We start from the raw sequence: 18,244 nt of genomic DNA, 5'->3' as shown, positions 1-18,244 counted from the left end.
CATTGTTGGAAAATATTTGTTTCTTTTGATTTGTATTCAGTTAGCTAGCTACAGAATGTGTTCATTCATATTAGCTATTTTTAGAATTGATGTCCCTGGTAGTTGTTTTAACCATGTCTGATGGAATTACCATATTTTTTACCCTAGTGTTCAAAAATTAATGATCTAAATTTCAATATCTGGCCAAAAAATGCTATGAGATATTTGGTCCAAATCGTGCAGCCCTAGAGTGTGTGTGGAAATGGTTCTTTGAGCAAGATGCACTCAAATGTTAAAGGCATGTGAGAGTCTGTGTGTTCTGCATGCCATGTTCTCAGCAGTGAATAATTAATTCATCACATAGTAAGACCTATGAGACCAAACCCTCTCTCTCCCTCCCTCCATTTCTACCTCACTCCTTCTACTATCGTTTTCAAACTCACATCTCACTTACACTGCGCAAGACTGAGATTTCTCTCCATGTTTGGTCTTCGTAAGCTCAGATCTCTGGTCTCTTTTCCTCTCTCTGTTCTGTCCATCTCTTCTGTCGTTTATGCTTTATTCTTCCCTCTCCCCACTCACAAGCACCAGGTGAGAGGAGCTCTTCTCGGGGCCAAGCCCCCCCCTGCACACTCTCTGGCGGATGTGTTGGCTCTGAGATGTGCTGTTCAGTGAAAGGTCATCCCTCTCCCCTCCTCCCCCACTGATCCACGCTACAGACACACTGCCAAGAAACACTCTTCAGACTCCCACTACAGCTCCGGCAGTGGTGCAGAGCGGCAGCTCTGTTGCTAAGGAGAAAAAGTGCCTCTGTTGTTTCTGTGTAACTGAGTGTGTTGTTTCTTCCTCACACCGACTGATTTACAATCCCTCTACCTGTTTCTCGTCTTCACTCTCTCTCTCCCCTCTAGCTGGGGTTCTGGAACTAATTTGTCCTGACAACTGGAACCCTAAGCTTCCACCACGCTGCGCCTTACCCATCGCCACTTCCTACCTCATACACTACACACACACACACAGTCGTCCCCTCTGCATGTGTGTGTGTGCTCCACAGAGAGCAAGTTATGTAACGAGCGGCTCTGAAGTTGTCTCCTACTCTCTACTGTACTAGGTGTTAGAGTGAACTGCGCTGTGTGGGAGAGGGTGCATATGTTTGTGTAGTGCAAGGATGGGGAATGTTTGTCAGTGGACACTTGATTGCTCACTCATTTGGCTGCATGTGTGCGTCTGTCTTTACATGTCTACTTGTATATTCTCCCTGTCCACTCTGTTCTCTCGTTCTTTGTTCCATTCTTTCACTGTTCTCTTTCTCTCACACACAAATGCACTCATGCATATTCACATTCTTTTTTTCCCCCTCTCCATGCCCCACTACCCCCCCTCTCGGTTTCTCTTGGTGCGTATCACAGAGAATGAGCCCCTGAATGAGCAAGTGATTGTATTACTGCTGTGTGGGCGGCGCATCACATGTAGCCTAATGGTTCATAACAGATCATTTTCTTTTGTTTGTATTCACGTTCGCCCAAAGTTCCCTTGTTTCTGCTGATTTGAGAATTAGATTGTTGTACTGTTTGTGTGTGTGTGTGATCCTCGTGAAATTATGAACAGTGCTTCAGCTACATGTTTAGGCGGTGACTCGTAATAAAAATCGAGAATCCCTCTCCTCCATTCCCCTCTCCCTGGGGGTAGCCCTACAGGGAGCTAGAAGAACCATGTTACACTGGAGCCATTGTGAGAAGGAGGAAATATGTGCCTGCAACACAGCAAATGGAAGAGGACTTGTGTGGCAGCGTGCCGTGACTCCAGCATTCGACATGCTTTGATTTTTGTACTGTTCTGAATGGCCGGTGATATGATCACAAATACACACTGCATTACCTCAATGGAAAGAACTAGTTAGCAGCAAGATGCGTGTGTGTGGTAATGCGGGGAGTCTGATTGATACAGTATGTGATTCCCAGAGACAGACAAACACACACACATTCCCAATAATTGAGATTCAGCCTTCAAAACTGCACTCATCTGATAAGTTCTCTAGGAGTGTAGAGACGGGTAGAAAATGCTGCTCCAACCACAACCATGGTTGCATCTCAAATGGCACCGTATTCCCTACATTGTGCACTACTTTTGACCAGAACATTGTGGGATAGTGCACTATATAGGGAATAGAGTGCCATTTGGGAGTCACCCCATTACTATAGTCTATACCCAATAGTGCTATTACCCTTCAGCCTTTAGGACAGTTTCAAATACACTGATATTGGTGAGTTTAAATATTAGGAGTATGCATCAACACATTTGCTCCGCATGTGTACTGAGTATAAAGGCATACACTATTTTGAAGCATCAATGAGTGGTGCGTCTAAATGAGAGCACGTCACATGATTCTGTGACCGCACATTGAAGGCGAGTGTCAAAGCGTTTAGCGGGTGCACTATCTATGGTCTTCACATACATGCCAAACTCCATCATGCTTATGTTAATGTTTCATGGTTTTCACAAGTGTGCTCTTGCTTGTGCCATTGTTGGAGAGAAACTCATCGTTTTACATTAGTTTTGAATTATTGTATACTTTGTATTGTCTGATCCACTGAGTCCATTGAGTGTTATATCGTTTAGATTTTTATGAGCCTATGTGTGTGAGGTGATGTTTGACAAATAAGTGTAGAGTTGGAGGTGGTGTGTATGTGTGTGTGTGTGTGTGTGTGTGTGTGTGTGTGTGTGTGTGTGTGTGTGTGTGTGTGTGTGTGTGTGTGTGTGTGTGTGTGTGTGGTTAGAGTTGTGTGTGTGCGGTGTCATCTTGGTTAGCATTTCACTGTACTGTTTGCACCAACTATATCCTGTGCATGTGACAAATAAACTATTATTTGATCTGTGTAATAGCTATCCCTAATCATGAATGTGTCGGTTGCTTCTTTGTGATCTCTCCACCACAGCAATCAGCTGAAGAAGGGCGATAAGAACGGGAAGGGCCTGAGTCATTTCTCCATGAAGGCGTGTGCGAAGGTGCAGAAGAAAGGCAACACTTCCTACAACGAGGTCGCCGACGATCTGGTGGCTGAGTTCACCCACTCCACCACCGTCATGACCACAGACTCGGTGAGTCCGTAAATAATATGATAGTTGAGTAGACGCTTTCATCCAAAACCCCTTACGGTTGACAGTGACACAGTCAGTATATGCGGCCAATGCAGGAATCAAACCAACAACCCTGGGTAGTGTTCATTAGGCACCAAACAGAAGAAAACGGAATGAAACAGGGAGGGACTACCTGGAGAAAACGGTGCTTGTCTTTCAGTTATATTTCCATTGCAAGCCCTAATGAACACAACCCTGGTGTTGCCAGCACCGTGGTCCTCTATAACCCATTGTGCCAGTAGAATGATAAAGTATTGTAGGGGGTTGTTGAGAGGATCTAGCCAGGTGGCCAGATTTCTGACTATACTTTAGCCAATGTCTCTAATGTCCCCTTTCATGTATAAATAAAGAACAAACCGATCTGGCCAATCTGGCCAACAGGCTACTCAACACGTGGTTCTTTTTATTCTTCTTGTTTATTTGCAATGTACATTTTTCTTCTTGTTTGTGAGAAAATTGTTGTACTCAGGACACCATTGGGAATGAGACCCTGGTCTCATTGGGCTATACTAAATAAATAAAAGTTCATACAAAATAAAATATGTCCAATTTGACATTAGAGCAAAACAGCGATGCATTTTTTTCTGCAGCTAAATGTTAGATACGTTTGTTTTTCCATTCATAAGCTGTTCAAGATAAGCAATTAACGAATGACAGATTTGAAGTCATAGAGGATTTGGAATGTTGATTATGTTGCAAACTGTTCCCTTGCATCCCAAAGCATTGTGTTGGATGAGTCCGACTGAAAGTTTGGCTGTTTTAATTGTGGGGAGGGGGCCAACCTCTGAATACTTTCCAGTATTAATAATGACATGGCCCCATAAAATAGCTTGGCCCCAGCCCTAATCTGCTTACTTCCTGTGGAATGTTAAAAAGTATCATTAATTAAAAACAGATTAACCATGAAGGCTAGCAGTCAGTGCACCTCTGGAGGGGTAGTGGGTAGTCCTGGCCAGGGACACACACCATGGAGCAGCTACTAATGAGGTGACCCTTGACCCCCCCCAGACAAGCCTAGAATCATAACCTCTTCTCTGCTATTCTCTGTTTCGTTGCTCGCTCTTAATGTTTTGTCTCTTTTCTTTACTCACTTCTCTTTTACTTCTCTTTTATTTCCTCACTCTTCTCTCTCTCTCCCCCTCCCTCCCCCGCAAGTGTATGACCAGAAGAACATCCGTAGGCGCGTGTATGTATGATCCGCTGGAGTGGCCTGCCCACCAACTCAGCCCAGCAGTGTCAAAACCTGGAGGTGATCTTATACACATACACACACATTTTAAACCAGTAGAGTTCTCTCTGGGAGCTGAAAGTGAGCCTTGACAGCTACTCCATGACATCTGTCACTGTCACCTCAGGAAAAGAGGGACAGGTGGACAGAGAGAAAGAGGTGAGGGGAGCACAGGAAGAAAAACGAAAGACCCTTTCAGTTCTCATCTGTATCGTGTCAACTTCCTGCAGAATATAGATCTGTTACGATAAACACACGAACACACACAGTGACCCATTTTGGTGGAGGACTAGGCATAAGGGAGTGGGGAGATGGAGAATAGAGTACTCCTACGGCTGGCCTTTTTTGACAGCAGAGGACTTTCGCAATCCTTCACTACTGCTCTGACAATACAAATAGTAATTGTCTTGCTTTAGTCTGGTTAGTTACTTAAAGAACAACACTAACTGTCTGAGTGGTGGGATATGGGTAGGGTTCTGTTGGAGCACAGCATTGAGGTGGAGTGGAGGTTGGATGGATGGAGGAGGGGCACAGACAGTACACTGACCAGCACCACCGCTGACCATCTACATCTAGTCAATAACTTCCAGACCCTGTCATGAACTTGGCCACCCATTGGAGGCTTCAAGAAGCACTCCATATGCTGATCTAGCTACTTTTGTATGTTTCTTTTGAAATTGCTTGTTTGTTTTGCTTTACCAGCACTGAGATTCTTTATGTGATATATTACTATTAGACAGTTGTTATACCAGTCCTTTCTAAAATGCTTATTAAACTGTTTCTCTAATCAGGTGGATAAACAGAAACGCCTGAAGAGGATCAGGCAGAAGAGAACTCAACTGGATGAACTCATACTGCAGGTATGGGGCAGTCCCTTGTGTGTGTGAGTGTGTGAGGGAGAGAGGGGAAAGTCAGATGCCTTGGTCGTGAGTGATGAGCTAGGAAGCTGTCCATCTATAAATCCATTGAAAAAAAACAGCTTATCGTTAGCATCTCAATAGCATATGAAAGGGAACTTTTGTATGACCCCTTGAAGTTCCCAAGGGGGCCAAAGGGTGTGGATGTGGGTGTGGTCGGAGTTCTCTTGATTGATTACTTCTCCCTGTGAAAAAGACTTGGCGATGACCGAAATGTATTCGCAGTCTGTTTCTTGAAATGTACCGCACCACGGATAGTTGTCATTCATTGCATCTCTGATTAATGGTGTGTTGTGGCTACATTTTGCTCTGCCCTAATGAAGGTTACTCACTCTAAAGCTAGTTTTAAGCTTCAGTCTAAGCTCCTATTCCTCTGAGGTTTTCCCTCAGAATAGATTTAGCCATACTATACTAGGGCTCGTGGCCCCATGCCCATGTATGATGTAGTTCCACTCATGAACCATCAACCTTCAGAGATTGAAAATGTGTATGTGAGGATAAATGTTATTGAAGTATGTATTGATAAGATTAGCTGTAGTTGTAGTAACGATGTATTTAAAACTGTGTGGATAGGTGTGTTCGAAAGTTTGCACTTTAGGACCAATGGAAGATTGATGGAACACCGTAGGCAGGCGAACTAAATCAAATGCACCTAAAATGGTTCTAAACATTGCTCGTCTCTCCTCTAACAGAAAATCTCTTTCAAGAACCTAGTGCAGAGAAACAAAGCCAGTGAGGCTTCCTCCCTGGCCCTTCCCCCTTCCAGCTCTGTCATCCAGCTCCCCTTCATCTTCCTCAACACAGACGTACGCACCGTCATCGACTGCTCCACCTCCAGCGACAAGTACGTGTCACCGCAATGTCTTCACCCTCATGCCTATTGCAAAGACGACTCCAGATCACTTATTACTGAATCGCTTATCCAAATGCCCTAGTAGTATAACACACATGCTCATTGCGCCTTTATCATAAATATGCCAACACTTCTCCCACAGTGCTAAGAGTAAATTCAGTTAGGATCACAAGGTTTTACCGTGATTAAAATATATGCGATTTATACGGATGGCTACCACAGTAATCCCCCGACTCTCTGTAGGTAGCCAGGACAAACATACACTGCTAAAAGAAATCAAGGGAACACTAAAATAACACATCCTAGATCTGAATTAATGAAATATTCTCATTAAATACTTTTTTCTTTACATAGTTGAATGTGCTGACAACAAATCACACAAAAATGATCAATGGAAATCAAATTTATCAACTCATGGAGGTCTGGATTTGGAGTCACACTCAAAATTAAAGTGGAAAACCACACTACTGATCCAACTTTGATGTAATGTCCTTAATTAAAACAAGTCAAAATGAGGCTCAGTAGTGTGTGTGGCCTCCACGTGCCTTTATGACCTCCCTACAAAGCCTGTGCATGCTCCTGATGAGGTGGCGGATGGTCTCCTGAGGGATCTCCTCCCAGACCTGGACTAAAGCATCCAACTCCTGGACAGTCTGTGGTGCAACATGGCATTGGTGGATGGAGCGAGACATGATGTTCCAGATGTGCTCAATTGGATTCAAGTCTGGGGAACGGGCGGGCCAGTCCATAGCATCAATGCCTTCCTCTTGCAGGAACTGCTGACACACTCCAGCCACATGAGGTCTAGCATTGTCTTGCATTAAGAGGAACCCAGGGCCAACCGCACCAGCATATGGTCTCACAAGGGGTCTGAGGATCTCATCTCGGTACCTAATGGCAGTCAACCTACCTCTGGCGAGCACATGGAGGGCTGTGCGGCCCCCCAAAGAAATGCCACCCCACACCATGACTGACCCACTGCCAAACCGGTCATGCTGGAGGATGTTGCAGGCAGCAGAATATTCTCCACGGCGTCTCCAGACTCTGTGAAGAGCACAGTGCGCCAGTGGCGAATTTGCCAATCTTGGTGTTCTCTGGCAAATGCCAAACGTCCTGCACGGTGTTGGGCTGTAAGCACAACCCTCACCTGTGGACGTCGGGCCCTCATACCACCCTCATGGAGTCTGTTTCTTTTTTTTGGTGAATTTTACCCCTTTTTCTCCCCAATTTTGTGGTATCCAATTGTTTTGGTAGCTACTATCTTGTCTCATCGCTACAACTCCCGTACAGGCTCGGGAGAGACGAAGGTTGAAAGTCATGCGTCCTCCGATACACAACCCAACCAAGCCGCACTGCTTCTTAACACATCGCCATTCCAACCCGGAAGCCAACTGCACCAATGTGTTGGAGGGAAACACCGCGCACCTGGCAACCTTGGTTAGCGCGCACTACACCCGGCCCGCCACAGGAGTTGCTGGTGCGCGATGAGACAAGGATTTTCCCTACCGCCCAAACTCTCCCTAACCCGGACAACGCTGGGCCAATTGTGCGTCGCCCCACAGACCTCCCGGTCGCGGCCTGTTATGACAGAGCCTGGGCACGAACCCTGAGTCTCTGGTGGCGCAGCTGGTGCTGCAGTACAGCGCCCTTAACCACTGCACCACCCGGGAGGCCATGGAGTCTGTTTCTGACCGTTTGAGCAGACACATGCACATTTGTGGCCTGCTGGAGGTCATTTTGCAGGACTCTGGCAGTGCTCCTCCTGCTCCTCCTTGCACAAAGGCGGAGGAAGCTGTCCTGCTGCTGGGTTGTTGCCCTCCTACGGCCTCCTCCACGTCTCCTGATGTACTGGCCTGTCTCCTGGTAGCGCCGCCATGCTCTGGACACTACGCTGAGAGACACAGCAAACCTTCTTGCCACAGGATGAGCTGCATTACCTGAGCCACTTGTCCGTCTCATGCTACCACTAGAGTGAAAGCACCGCCAGCATTCAAAAGTGACCAAAACATCAGCCAGGAAGGATAGGAACTGAGAAGTGGTCTGTGGTCACCACCTGCAGAACCACTCCTTTAATGTGGGTGTCTTGCCAATTGCCTATAATTTCCACCTGTTGTCTATTCCATTTGCACAACAGCATGTGAAATTTATTGTGAATCAGTGTTGCTTCCTAAGTGGACAGTTTGATTTCACAGAAGTGTGATTGACTTGGAGTTACATTGTGTTGTTTAAGTGTTCCCTTTATTTTTTTGAGCAGTGTATATTTTCACGATTTCACTAATATCATCAAAATCAATAAGTCATAGCACGTTTTTGTTCTCATTCAGTAGTTTTTACCTGATAAAGTAGAATCCTGTTGAAAAATAATATTAAAAGTACCATTTATATTCTTAAAACATAGTTTGAAAATTGCTGCTTCCTGTTGTAATAGCTTTTGATTCATGGCCAAGTGTCAAAACACTGGTTGTAGATGTCCAAATAAATAATCAACATGCTAAAATAAGTCGTTATATTTTGAAGACCAATACATAAGTTATTCCCTACACACACGTGTTCACACTACTTGTTCACACACTTGTTCACACTACTTGTATTTTACTAAATTAGTAACTTATAAAGTGACCGCTTTACCAAGCGGTAATCGACTGGAATTGATTAGCTTCACACTCAACACGGGAAACTGTTAAGCGTGAAAAACCCAGCAGCATTATTGCAGTTCTTGACTCAAACCGGTGCGCCTGGCACCTACAACCATACCCCGTTCAAAGGGACTTCATTATTTTCTTTGGCCCATTCACCCTCTGAATGGCACGCATACACAATCCATGTCTCAATTGTTTCCTCCCCTTCATCTACACTGATTGAAGTGGATTTAACAAGTAGCATCAATAAGGGATCATAGCGCTTACCTAGTCAGTCTATGTCATGGAAAAAGCAGATGTTCATGTTTTGTACACTGTGTATACATTGCATTCGGACATTCGGAAAGTATTCAGACCCCTTCACTTTTTTCCACATTTTGTTACGTAACAGCCTTATTCTGAAATTGATTAAATTGTTTTTTCCCTTCATCAATCTACACACAATACCCCATAGTGACAAAGCAAAAACTTTTGTATTAAAAATAAAAAATGGAAATATCACATTTACATAAGTATTCAGACTATTTACTCAGTACTTTGGCAGCGATTACAGCCTCGAGTCTTGGGTATGACGCTACAAGCTTGGCACACCTGTATTTGGGAAGTTTCTCCCATTGTTCTCAGCAGATCCTCTCAAGCTCTGTCATGTTGGATAGGGAGAGACTTGTCCCAAAGCCACTCCTGCGTTGTCTTGGCTTAGGGTCGTTGTTCTGTTGGAAGGTCAACCTTCTCCCCAGTCTGAGTTCCTGAGCGCTCTGGAGCAGGTTTTCATCAAGTATCTCTCTGTACTTTGCTCCGTTCATCTTTCCCTCGATCCTGACTAGTCTCCAAGTCTCTACCACTGAAAAACATTCCCACAGCATGATGTTGCCACCACCATGCTTCACCGTAGAGATGGTGCAAGGTTTCCTCCAGACGTGTGACTTGGCATTCAGGCCAAAGCTTTCAATCTTGGTTTCATCAGACCAAAGAATCTTGTTGTCATGTGCCTTTTACAGAGGAGTGGCTTCCGTCTGGCCACTCTACCATAAAGGCCTTGTCCTTCTGGAAGGTCTCCCATCTCCACAAAGGTACTCTGGAGCTCTGTCAGAGAGACCGGGGGTCCCCTCCCTGACCAAGGCCCTTCTCCTCCAATTGCTCAGTTTGGTCGGATAGCCAGCTCTAGTAAGAGTCTTGGTGGTTCCAAACTTCTTCCATTTAAGACTGATGGAGGCCACTGTGTTCTTGGGGACCTTCAATGCTGCATACATTTTTTGGTACCCATCCTTAGATCTGTGCTTCAACACAATCCTGTCTCGGAGCTCTGGGGATAAGTCTTTCGACCTCAGACATGCACTTTCAACTGTGGGACCTTATATGGACAGGTGTGTGCCTTTCCAAATCAATTGAATTTACTACAGGTGGAAACATCTCAAGGGTGATCAATGGAAACAGGATGCACCTGAGCAAAATGTCAAGTCTCATAGCAAAGGGTCTGAATACTTATGTAAATAAGGTATCTTCTGTTTTTAATTTTTTTTAAATATTTGCTCAAATTTCAAAAACTTGTTTTCGCCTTGTCATTATGGGCTGTTTGTGTAGATTGAGGAAAACTTTTTTTTACATTTTAGAATAAGGGTGTAACATAACAAAATGTGGAAAAAGTCAAGGAAGGGGTCTGAATACTTTCCAATGCACTGTATCTCTGAGAAAATTATTTTGGTAGATAGCCAAGACGGAAAGGAAACAACACTTTTTTTTCAGGATAATTTGAAGGAAACACCACCTCACATCAGTTTCCAAATAGCGACAGGGTTTGACTTTCATTTTAATGATAGCGTAACCCTCAAATCCATGAATTCATGTCAGGCCAGAGACATTTATGGGAGGAGTGGCCATTTATTTATTCTTTTGCCACCGTGGTCTGAAAATGACAGTTGCGTCCCCCTACGGACTGACATGTATGACAAAAAACACTGATATTAATCTGTTTTAAGCAATCAATTTTGTGAGATTGTGATGACTATAAACTTTAATACGAACAATTAACCATTCTGAGGTAAAAAGTATGTGCATTTCCTGTAATATTGTGTGGTGAAAACTTTAGTCTGTGTAATGTAGCAACATGTTCTGTCCACCATAGACAAATTAGCATAATATAACATAATGAAATATGTCAAAGTAATACAATATTTTAATATATGGTGACAGTAAATGTAGCACACTCACCCATTATTACAATGACATCTATTTCATCCTACTTTAACCAATTTAAAAACACAATTTAACCAGTCACTCTAGACTAGAGCTTCCACATGGTCTGTGCAGCAGGCTGAACATTTGAAGTCCCTACTGTCGATGCAAATTTCAACTTCAACAACACCTTTTGAGATCCACGATGACATAGAAGCGTGGGGACTGGGGTTGTCCCTGGGCCTGGAGAGTGGGAAGTGCACCGCAGACAATCTCGTCCTGGCCAAGTCCCTCATTCCCAGGTCCCTGGAGATCTACATCATAGGTGAGAGTTGGAAAATGGCGTTCATTGACAAGCATTTTTGACGTGTGTGTGCATACGTGTGGAAACAGGCCATTTCTGTCATTTCAATCTGTACTCGTCTCTCCTCCCACAGGCATGGCCAGAGGCACCAGTCAAACAAGGTAGATTACCTCTCATAACTTTTCAATCAAAACTGTAATTTGAACACTATCCACTACCAAATAGGAACACTACACATGAAGGGTGATATTTCTATGATCCCTGTGTGGCTCTGTTCAAAAGTAGTGCACTATATAGGGTGCCATTTCAGATGTAGCCAGGAAATGATTCTGTTTTTGTGTGACAAAATGTTTCGTTGCACACCTTACTGATAACCGAAAAGCTCAAGCCATATAGAAAAGCTCAAGCCATATAAATGACTTTAGGTGGCATGATTGATTTTAATTTGAGAACTGAAGTGACTGACCAGTGGTGTGGATTGTCGGGTTTCAGCTCTTTCCCAGATGACCTGGACTCTGCCTCTTTGAATGGAAGGAGGAGTTACAGCCACAGTAGCGCCACCCTCTCCGAGTCTCGAGGCCAAATGCCCAGCTCCTTCAACGAGGAAGAGGAGGACGATGATGACAACGAACCCTCTTCCCCAGAGTGACTGACTGACAGCTAGCCAGGCATCAGTGATGCACCATACCTCTCTCTCATCTCCTACTCTGTTCACATGGGGAATGGAAGTTCTCTGGGGATGTGGCCAGATATACAGGAAATAGGTTGCCAGTCATTCAGGTCTATGATATGATATTTTAGAAGCATTTATATATCTGTTTCTGTCTTAATTTCTCCCTTGTAGTTATTTTGGTCAATGTCTTCATGGCTGCTGCCCCTGTATTTCCTGCAGCGGCGAAAAGGTTCCAAATTTTTCTGCCAAGAGGCGATATCTGCGTAATCTCCCGGGAAAAAGTCTGTTGTTTTTAGATGGAGTGCAATGTTTTGTAGTCATTTTCTACTCTACATACGTGCTAGAGGAGTGTGGCTATGCATAAAAACACTCACCACAAACTCGTGACGGAATATTTTTCAGGATTATTGAAGATGTCTTCTTATTAATTTCCCTGTTTACAATGAAACATGTCAAACTTATATGAATAGTATGTGTGTTGATGTATGCTAGTGGTTTGACTTTCTGTTCCTCCTTTAACGCAATGTTTGTCTAATCAATGGGATCCCGTCCGATCCTATTCTAAGTTTGCATTTTAATTTAAGGTCTGTTTAGGTTAATAGAAGGGGATTTCTAGGCTTCTTTGAACCACCCCAAAACATTCTGTAAAATATATATTGTTTTACTCTACTTGTGATACTCCTTTACTATTTTTTGCAGTTTAATGTCAGCCATTAGATGCAACTGTGTGGAAAGATGCCAGCAGTAACCTTTAACCCATGTATTAGCCCTACCTTGTCTAGAAACAAGGGTACATGAGTACATTTAGTTTAATTTTAAGTGTGAACCATTATTAGTCTGTCTATCATCAATGCCTTTTTTAATATAATCATTGTGCCGATATGTAATGGCCTATTCTGTTCAATGCGTTGTACCCTCCTGAACACAACCTCTGTGTCATCGTGACCTTTGGACACTTGAGCACGTTAGGCCCTCCACTCTGGACATTGCACTTGGGGAAATGTGTGTACTCTCTTTTAGAATGTTCTGCTTTGTGGTTGCAGATATGACTGGGTCTGTAAATATACATAAACATAATTTTGGCTAAATTAATATTTTCAAGAAGAATTTTCTCCAAGTTTAGGTATTTATCTCTTGGACACAACATTTCCTTGTGTCAGTAAGCCTTCTATTTAGGACTGTGTTTCTTTGTCCTGGTCCTGGGGACACAAAGAGGTGCACATTTTTGTTTTACACACCTGATTCCAATAATCATTGATTTGATGTTGAGTTGATTAGTGGAATTGGGTGTGATGCTACTGCCTTAAAAATTTTTGCAGCCTTTGGGTCCGCAGGACCAGGATTGAGAAACACTGATTTAGAAAATGTCCACTTGGTTTAATGGGTAAGATGTTGGTTTGATTGGTGACTAAATGATTAAGTGTGTGGGTATGTAAAATGCTATGGTCCGTTCTTTAATCCTTGAGCGTAACCCTTTTAGAGTAGAAATTCCCAGAGTGAAATTCTCTCTCAGCCTTGCCAAGGCCTTCTGTTTTAAAGATGGGTGCACCTCAATAGTCTCAAGTAGCTTTCTCTTCATCTGCACCGATCTGAAATCATGGGATAGTTGAAAACATTAGTGCAGATTAATTGAGTAGGCATTGAGAATGAAGAGGAATTTAGCCAAAATTATGTTTATGTATACTTTAGACTACGTGAATGTACCCATTGAAAAACTTCACACTTACATCTGGGGCTCGGCATCTGATCCAACCATAAATTTATACATTATTTTTTTTTCATTTGACCTTTATTTAACTAGACAAATAGACAGTGAACTAGACAGTGAAATGCTTACTTTACAAGCCCTTAACCAACACTGCAGTTCAAGAACAAATTCTTATTTACAATGACAACCTACTCCGGCCAAACTTTGACGACGCTGGGCAAATTGTGCGCCGCCCCCTATGGGACTCCAAATCACAGCCGGATGTGATACAGCCTGGATTGTGCCCCTGGACTGAGAGGATTCAAGTTCAATATGTAGCTAGATGTACAAGGCTAATGTTAACAAGCTAATGTTGCCCATGAGAGGAAGTTAGGTTTGTAAGCAAGCATTTTAGCCAGGTAGCCTGTGACAACAAAAAATAAAAGCGTGTACTGTATGAAAGTCATAGACTGTTTTGTCAACATGAAAGCGAGGAGGATGGCAAGTAAGGTTAGTAAACATGTTTTTTCTACTTGCACGAACACACACACAGACAGACCCACACACACACACATCAGAACCATGAACAGCCACATCATATTTAGCTTACGTTGATTGGACTAAATAGTTTTTAGTATCTCATTTGTCACTGTATTAGACAAAGCATAGGTGATTTGATGATGTTGAAATGGTGCTGGAATAGTGGAGGCAACTCCTGTTTCCTTTTCGACTTGCGGTAACTCCGTGGTTCTAAATCAACAGTTGATTAGTAGTCCGAAAATGTCGGAAAAATTAACTTGCTTGATCATGCTGTAGGTCATGTAACTGTTTGTTATATGCTTTTTGGACTTCACCGGACAGAGGTTGCTCCCTAGATTTGGGAATTTATTCTGCCACTGTGTGTTCTTATTGTCTCGGCCTTAGGCCCATATACTGTATCATGGCGGCAAGGCATATGAGCTAACAGGTTATAGAGCAAACAATACAATTATCACAACACATGTTGTAATATTTTTTTTTTTCTGGCTTGGCTTCCCCAGTGATTTTACCCACGCACCGCTCCTGCTCTCTCGGAATCCCAGAATACCCACATTGTGTATATCCGTTCCTAAATCCAGAGCAGTTTCATTGATTGAACTGCCTTGTAATACTGAAACACTACTTTACCCTATCTAGTGTGCTAGTGACCATTTTGTTCTAAAACTATACAATCTTTATTTTCCACCATGTCTTTTTTATTTTTTTTACCTTTATTTAACTAGGCAAGCCAGTTAAGAACAAATTATTATTTACAATGACAGCCTACCAGGGAACAGTGTTAGCAGAACGATAGATTTTTACTTTGTTAGCTCGGGAAGTCGATCCAGCAACCTTTCAGGTTACTGGCCCAACGCTCTAACCAGCTACCTGCCACCCCAGTTATTTCATAAGAGGCTGGAAGCCCCTCGGTTCAGCCCAGAGCAGTGCCCCGGAGCAGGTTAGTGGTAATGTGGGTTTTTCAAGGTCACAAATGGTACTAGGCACCTGAGATTCTGATACCAGCATCCCTCCAGTTGCAAGCTCACTCCCACTAGATATTTCCTCTGGCTAAAGAGGAACCTAATTATCAATTTTCTTGGAGAGACCCACCCAGGTAACACATGCACACTGAGAGGTTGGAAGTACAGGATCAGCCACAGCGCAGCGTCCCTGGAGCAGTGTATGGGTTAAGTGCCTTGCTCAAGGGCAAAACGCCAGGAGATGGCAGTGGTATCAAATTGTCTTTGTCACATGCGCCGAATACAACAGGTGTAGAACTTACAGTGAAATGCTTACTTTACAAGCCCTTAACCAACACTGAAGTTCAAGAAATCGAGTTATGAAAATATTTAATAAATTAACTGAAGTGATTTTATTATTTTTAAACAGTAACACACGAAAATTACATAATAACGAGGCTATATACATGGGGTACTGGCACCGAGTCAATGTGTAGGAGTACAGGTTAATTGAGGTAATCTAGGATACTGGGGTGTAATCATTATTTCAAACAGTTGCAAAATTGTTCAATTTTGCCACTAAAATGTATTTCTATTAGACAAGTTCAGGTAGGTCCCTGCCTGTTTCGTTCCGTTTATGAAACGTTTTACAGAATCTGTGTAATGTATACACCCCTGATGACAACCCTCCAGTTGCAGCTGGCTCCATCAGATTTTTTCCCTTCAGACCTCTAACTCTAGGCTCCATGACGGCGCTAACAGAACATATAAAAACTGACAAAGTGAAGAACCAGCATCATAGATTGATATGGATGCGGCATTGCCATCATTGAATATTTATCAAATAGAGGATCACTAAAATAGTAGGTTAGTCATTGGCCATATGCCTACAGCCTTCTCGATCCTCACCAGAGCTATATTGAAATCAGGGATGGGCAACTCAGACCAGGGATAGGCCGGGGCCATTTTCACAAAACAACAGCCGGGGTCTCAACTTACTGTTGAGAGTTAGAATAATAGAATACACAAGGTGCAATTTATAAATTTGGTTGTGCATTGCAATCACTCAACTAGCCCATTTCAGCAAAAATAATTACGATTGGTAAATTAGTCTAGTGGCCAGCTATCTAAACTTGTAAGCATGATTGAATTACCGACTGGGTGGGGCCAATTAATAATCAGTTATTATATTAAAAATGGCTATATCTTCTCTCCGACCCATTGCAAACTGTATTGAATTGCAGCAAACTTGCTTTAAAACGTCAAAATGTTCTCTATGCCCCATTGGAAAATGTGCAGAATTGTAGGAAATGAACTTTAAAATATAAATTGTTTATTTTAGCTGTCATGAGGGGGGCTGCTAAAATGTTTTGCTGTCAAGGTTGGAGGTGTATGGATGTGGGTAGGCAGACACACAGCCACTGTGGCCCCTCATGACGAGTTCTGTTTTTTGTGTCCCACCCCATCAATGTTGCCCATCCCTGATCTAAATTAATCTAGCATACTTAAAAACAATAGGACCTTTAAGATTATAAATAACAAATCAAATGAACCAGTCCTCTGCGTTTTGAATACCGAAAGTGCGCATGCGCTAACGCTTCTAACGCGAATTCTCCTCCAACTCCTCCAACTCAGTTGCTGCAGTACTGTAGCAGTGTGGAGAGGGTAACCGGAAGGGACTAGGCTATATTGTCTCGGAAATAACACTCGATACATTTTTTATATATAAAACAGAGGCAATCCATCGTTTATTGACCGTTTGGGCATTATAACATTCTTAACCATCTACGGTCATCATTTTGAACAACCCTTAGCCAACCATGTCGACCAAGGAGGAGACACCCGCCGCTGACGGAGACAAGCCGCAGACGTCCTCCTGGAAAGATTCTATCTACAACCCACGAACAGGAGAGTTTATTGGCCGAACCGCTAAAAGCTGGGGTAAGAAACAGGTTTGTGACGAGATCTGATCGGGTTTGCATATTAAAACAATTCTATTTCCCATTGATGTGAAAATTCATAGCCATACAAAGTCTCATTGATCGGCTTTAATCGTTGATCAATGTGAATGCAGCCTTGGATGCAGATGTGTATATTAATTTTGATCATTCAATAAATAGCCTATGTTTTTTAAAAGTAGGCCTATATAACGGAGACGTTTGTTCGTTGTGATCTTCGCCGCAATAATGGCAACAGCCAATCAAAGTTGATCTAATGGGATCGGAATGTTTTTTTCCCCCTCTGTAGGACCTTCCCCGTTATAACCAAATATTCCTTACGGTCACTGATCTACTGAATTTATTTCACATATCAACTGCAATGGCTATAGCCTCGAATACATGGTTTCCTTATATCCCCGGACTTAGAATATTGTAATAAAAAATGTAAACTGTGTCCATTCATATATATATTTTTTCTCTCAATGTTTCCCACACATGGCTCGAAATAGGCTTTTTTGCCCGGTTATTTGCGAGTTATTAACTATTAGGTAACTAGTGTAGGGGATTACACTTTTAAAACGATTTGTCATTTAAAAAAATGACGGAGCCTAAACAGGCCGAATTTAGGCTGCATTAACCAGGTCAGTAGGCTAATATGTATCGGAATAAATCGCAATGGAATTAACTTAAATTGGGATTACAGCATACTAGATATATCCAAATAATAATCGGCCTGTAGCCTTACCAACACTTCCCCAATTTCGTCCCCCATTAAACTGTTCTTAGAATAACCTATAATGCACCTTGTATCCTATTGAGAAGCAGTCTTGCACGAGGCTGGCAAGGGATATGGGGCATGTATACACTGTTTCATCCTGTCATATCACACTTCTTATTTGATTCATAGTAGGTATAGGCAGATTTTGTGTGGCTTAATTCTACAATCGACTATTTGCATTGAATGACATACTTGTTCCAGGCATTGATCTCATCCAGGTTCGTTTGAAACTATGTTGCAAAAAATGTTGATAGGTTATGGTTAGTGACACTTTGTTTCGCCAATACAGTAATAGAGCGAAGCTATTCCTCGGCCACTTCTCACGTGCAGTCAGTCAAGCTATAATTTATTTATCATTTGTAGAGTTCTACCTCCTATCCTCCTAAAATTCTCAAGATCAAATCAATTCTCTCTCATTGGGCACAGCAGGCACAGAATTTGTAGCCTACTGTCAATGA

General features: G+C 42.7%; 1 pseudogene; it reads left to right on the top strand.

The window, feature by feature from the left end:
• The first annotated feature begins 2,925 nt into the window (after positions 1-2,925).
• LOC112265928 lies at positions 2,926-13,705 on the top strand (annotated as a pseudogene).
• Positions 13,706-18,244: the final 4,539 nt, after the last annotated feature.

Source organism: Oncorhynchus tshawytscha, unplaced genomic scaffold (assembly GCF_018296145.1).
Source record: "Oncorhynchus tshawytscha isolate Ot180627B unplaced genomic scaffold, Otsh_v2.0 Un_contig_6248_pilon_pilon, whole genome shotgun sequence".
Classification (NCBI taxonomy): domain Eukaryota; kingdom Metazoa; phylum Chordata; class Actinopteri; order Salmoniformes; family Salmonidae; genus Oncorhynchus; species Oncorhynchus tshawytscha.
The sequence above is the reverse complement of the archived record's forward strand: the minus strand, read 5'-3'. Positions and strand labels throughout refer to the sequence as shown.